This window comes from Triticum aestivum, chromosome 6B (assembly GCF_018294505.1).
Source record: "Triticum aestivum cultivar Chinese Spring chromosome 6B, IWGSC CS RefSeq v2.1, whole genome shotgun sequence".
NCBI classification, from domain to species: domain Eukaryota; kingdom Viridiplantae; phylum Streptophyta; class Magnoliopsida; order Poales; family Poaceae; genus Triticum; species Triticum aestivum.
In genome coordinates this window covers 286,950,866-286,956,865 of record NC_057810.1, presented here as the reverse complement: position 1 = coordinate 286,956,865, position 6,000 = coordinate 286,950,866, and positions in this window count along the sequence as shown.

Here is a 6,000-nt window from a genome sequence, read left to right as displayed (position 1 = left end):
AAAAATGACACCAGATAATTTCAGATTCATAATACTCAATCCAACACAAAGAACCTCAAAGAGTATCCCAAGATTTCTATCGGGGAAACAAAAGACGATAACATGCATCAACCCCTATGCATAGATTACCCCAATGTCAGTGCGGGAATCCGCGAGTTGAATGCCAAAACACATATCAAGTGAATCAGTATGATACCCCATTGTCACCAGGAGTATTCATATGTAATACATATATCAAGTGCTCTCAAAGCCATAAAAGTATTCAATCCAGTAACAACAAAATCTGAAAGGGAAAAACTCAATTCATCACAACAAGATAGAGAGGGGAAAACACCATATGATCAAACTACATTAAAATAGCTAAAGATACAACAAGATCGTGCCATCTCAAGAACACGAGAGAGAGAGAGAGATAGAGAGATTAAACACATATCTACTGGTACAAACGCTCAGCCCCGAGGGTGGACTACTCCCTCCTCATCATGGTGGCCGCCGGAATGATGAAGATGGCCACCGGTGATGATTTCCCCCTCTGACAGGGTGCTGGAACGGGTCTAGATTGGTTTTCGGTGGCTACAAAGCCTTGCGGCGGCGAAACTTCTAATCTATGTTAACCCCGAGGGTTTTTGTAATTTTTGGGATTTTATACGGCAAAGAGGGGGTGCAGGAGGCCACCAGGGTGGGCACAACCCACCTGGGTACGCCTGGGCCCCCAGGCGCGCCCTGGTGGGTTGTGCCCCCTCGGGGCACCCCGAGGTGATGCTCTGGCCCACTGGATGTCTTATGGTCCTTAAAAAATCCACAAAAAGTTTCGCGTTGTTGGACTCCGTTTGATATTGATTTCCTGTGATGTAAAAAACAAGCAAAAAACAGCAGCTGGCACTGGGCACTAGGTCAATAGGTTAGTCCCAAAAAATGATATAAAGTTGCTATAAAATGATTGTTAAACGTCCTAGAATGGTAATATAACAGCATGAGTACTTCATAAATTATAGATACATTGGAGACGTATCATCCCTCGCCTTCTTGATCCAGCAAGAAGTCAAGGTAGTAGATGAGTTCCGTCAGCACGACGGCATGGTGATGGTGATGATGAAGTGATCTCCGCAGGGCTTCGCCTAAGCACAACGAAAATATGACCGGGGGTGTAAAGGATGGAGTGGGCACCACACACGGCTAGGCAATTGTCTGGGTGTGGTAGGTGCCCCTCTCCTCATATATATAGGTGGGAGGGAGAGGGGAGAGGCCAAGGGGCACCCCAAGTAGGTCTGAATCCTACTTGGGCTCCTGCCTTTGCCGCCCCCCTGCCATGTTTGCTGCAGGGGGAAAGAAAGAGGGGGGGAGGGAAGGAAGTGGGAATCCTAATCCACACTTACCTTTCTCTTCTCCCCTTTCCTTCTCCTCCTTAGGCGGGCCCATATGGGGGAACACCAGCCCCTTGTGGCTGGTGCATTTCCCCTCATGGCCCATAAGGCCCATATCTTTTTTCGGGGGTTCCCGAAACCCCTTCCAGTGACCCGATAAGTACCCGTTAACCCCCGAAACACTTCCGGTGTCCGAATACCATTGTCCTATATATCAATCTTTACCTCTTGAACATTTTCGAGACTCCTCGTCATGTCTGTGATCTCATCCGGCACTCCGAACAACATTCGGTCACCAAATCACATAACTCATATAATACTATATCATTATTGAACATTAAGCGTGCGGACCCTACGGGTTCGAGAACTATGTAGACATGACCGAGACACCTCTCCGGACAATAACCAATATCGGAACCTGGATGCCCATATTGGCTCCAACATATTCTATGAAGATCTTTATCAGTCGAACTGTTATGACAACATACATAATTCCTTTTGTCCATCGGTATGTTACTTGCCCGAGATTCAATCATCGGTATCTTCATACCTACTTCAATCTCGATACCAGCAAGTCTCTTTACTCGTTTCGTAATACATCACCTTTGTGACTAACTCCTTATTCATTTGCTTGCAAGCTTATGATGTGTATTACCGAGAGGGCCCAGAGATACCTCTCCGATACTTGGAGTGACAAATTCTAATCTCGATCTACGCCAACTCAACAAACACCTTTGGAGATACCTCTAGAGCATCTTTATGATCATCTAGTTATGTTGTAACATTTTGTATCACAGAAGGTATTCCTCCGGTATCCGAGAGTTGCATAATCTCATAGTCGAAGGAATATGTATTTGACATGAAGAAAGCAATAGCAATAAAACTAAACAACCATTATGCTAAGCTAACAGATGGTCTTGTCCATCACATCATCCTCCTAATGATGTGATCCCGTTATGAAATGACAACTCATGTCCATGGTTAGGAAACCTTAACCATCTTTGATCCACTAGCTAGTCTAGTAGAGGCTTACTAGGGACATGGTATTTGTTTATGTATTCACACATGCATTTAGGTTTCCAATCAATACAATTCTAGCATGAATAATAAAACTTTATCATGATTTAGGAAATATAATAATAACCATTTTATTATTGCCTCTAGGGCATATTTCCATCAGTCTCCCACTTGCACTAGATTCAATAATCTAGTTCACATCACCATGTGATTTAACACCCATAGTTCACATCGCCATGTGACCAACACCCAAGGAGTTTACTAGAGTCAATAATCTAGTTCACATCACCATGTGATTAACATCCAAAGAGTTCGAAGGTGTGATCATGCTTTGCTTGGGAGAGAAGTTTAGTCAACAGGTCTATCACATTCAGATCCATATGTATTTTGCAGATGTCTATGTCTACAATGCTCTGCATGGAGCTACTATAGCTAATTGCTCCCACTTTCAATATGTATCCAGATCGAGACTCGAAGTCATCCGGATCGGTGTCAAAGCTTGCATCGACATAACTCTTTATGAAGAATTGTTTATCACCTCCATAACCGAGAAGCGTTTCCTTAGTCCTCTTTATGTACCTAAGAATAATTTTGACCGCTATCCAGTGATCTACTCCTGGATCACTATTGTACCCCTTTGCCAAACTCATGGCAAGGTACACAACAGGTTTGGTATACAACATGGCATACTTTATACTCCCTCCATCCAGAAATACTTGCCGGTGAAATGGATGTATCTAGACGTATTTTAGTTCTAAATACATCCATTTTTATTCATTTCTTCGAGAAGTATTTTCGGACGGAGGGAGTAGAACATATGGCTGAGGCATAGGGAATGATTTTCATTCTCTCTCTATCTTTTGCCGTGGTTGGGTTTGGAGTCTTACTCAACTTCACACCTTACAATATAGGCAAGAACTCCTTTGGCTGATCCATTATGAACTCTATGTATTTTGTTGAAAGTCTTATCAAGCGTCTTGATCTATCTCTATAGATCTTGATGCCCAATACATAAGTAGATTCAATGAGGTCTTTTCATTGGAAAAATTATTATTCAAGTATCCTTTTATGCTATTCAGAAATTCTATATCATTCCCAATCAACAATATGTCATCCACATATAATATTAGAAATGCTACAGAGCTCCCACCCACTTTCTTGTAAATGCAGGCTTCACTTCAAGTCTATATAAACCATATGCTTTGATCACCTAAGCAAAAGCGTATATTCCAACTCCGAGATGCTTGCACCAGTACATAGATGGATCGCTGGAGCTTCCACACTTTGTCAACACCTTTAGGATCGACAAAACCTTCTGGTTGCATCATATACAATTCTTCTTTAAGATATCCATTAAGGAATGCAGTTTTGACGTCCATTTGCCAGATTTCATCATCATTAAATGTGGCAATTGCTAACATGATTTGGACATACTTAAGCATTGCTACGGCTGAGAAAGTATCATCGTAGTAAACTCCTTGAACTTGTCGAAAACCTTTTGCGATAAGTCGAGCTTTGTAGACAATAACATTACCATCAGCTTCAGTCTTCTTCTTGAAGATCCATTTATTCTCTATGGCTTGCCGATCATCAGGAAAATCCACCTATCTCAGATTTCATGGCCTCAAGCCATTTATCGGAATCTGGGCTCATGATATCTTCTTCATTGTTCATAGGTTCGCCATGGTCTAATAGCATGACTTCTAGGATAGGATTACCATACCACTCTGGTGCGGAACATGCTTTGTTCGACCTATGAGGTCCAGTAGTAACTTGATCTAAAGTTTCATGATCATCATCATTAGCTTACTCTCTAGTTGGTGTAGGCATCACGGGAACGGATTTCTCTGATGTGCTACTTTCCAATTTGAGAGAAGGTATGATTACCTCATCAAGTTCTACTTTCCTCCCACTCACTTCTTTCGAGAGAAACTCCTTCTCTAGAAAGGTTCCGTTCTTGGCAACAATGATCTTGCCTTCGAATCTATGGTAGAAGGTGTACCCAATTGCTTCCTTAGGGTATCCTATAAGACGCACTTCTCCGATTTGGGTTCGAGCTTATCAGGCTGGAGCCTTTTGACATAAGTGTCACAACCCCAAACTTTAAGAAACGACATCTTAGGTTTCTTGCCAAATCACAGTTCATACGGTGTCGTCTCAACGGATTTAGACGATGCCCTATTTAATGTGAATGCAGCTGTCTCTAATGCATAACCCCAAAATGATAGTGGTAAATCAGTAAGAGACATTGTAAGTGCATCTAGTGCCCCTTAGTGATTTTTGTGTATTGAAAACATATAGGTTAAGGGACCAATGTGTTTGTGAGTGTACACAGGCTCTATAAGTATATGAGGAGTTTGAAATTTACTAAGAAAGTCGACCCCTAAAAATGAATGTCTTATGTTGAAGACTTTGGTTTTCTTGAAGACTTTGAAAATGAGGAAATTGGTGTGACCTTGAAGAATTTGATATTGACGTGAGGAATATGAAGCGTGATTACTTTTGTTTTCGTAGTTTCATTGTCTCTTGCTTGAGTCATAGGAAACACCGTACTGTTAAAGGGGGTCGAGGTAAAACTAAGGAAACACTTTCCAAGTGATGCTCATCTCAAAGCCTAAACATTCCCAATCCTTTCGAGTGAAGCCATTGGAAATCTCATACAGTTCAGTCAATTTCTTAGTGATAGAGACAAAGATCTTCTGTTCGCTGAGGAATTTGTTGTGACTGAGGAGTTAGGAATTCGCCAGTGTCGATTGCCTACAAGCGAGGAAGATGATAGCCTTGAGGAATTTGAGAGCTCAAATTTGTGACCGTTGCTGTGCTATGTGCCAGCTGTCCCAAAATATGCTATCCACCTAACGGTCATATCATTGAAGGGTATTTATGTCTTATCATGTCAGGCTGCTCCTAGGCTATAAATAGCTGCCCCCTAAAACCACTAGCTGGTTGGACGCTCCAAGAGAAACTGACACTTGTCATTGAGAGCATCCCATCCCCCGAGGACTTTGAGCGAAAATCATCTAGTGAGGAGAAACGCCAAACCCAAACACCTAAACCCCAGAGTGATTGAGCATCACTGAAGAGATTGTTCCTATGCGGAACCGATGCTTGTTACCTTTGAGGACTGTGCTTCGTCCAGACGGTTAGGCGTCTTGGTCTAGAGCATCCAAGAGGAATTGTGCATCGCCGAGTGACCGAGTCTGTGAATGTTTTGAAGTCACCTGAAGACTTACCACGAGTGATTGGGCGAGGTCTGTGTGACCTTAGCTCAAGGAGAATATGGTGAGGACTGTGTATCTGGGATTGTGTGTCCTCAGGTTTAAATACCTAGCCACTTCAACCAAACGTACAGCTGTCACAGCAGTTGGAACTGGTCTACCAAATCATCGTCTTCACCAAGCTACTAGATCTATTTCCTCAACTCTTTCATTTCCTCATTCATGTGTTGATGAACTTGATCGTTACTATTTGCAGACATTGACTGAAGACCCTATCAATTTCCTCAATCCTATTTCTTCAGTCATCGTATCTTCTCCCTACTTATCATGTCTTTCATGCTACCTGTGCTCAGTGTATGTGTTATTTCATCATGATGACTATGCTACTACTTTGTTATGCA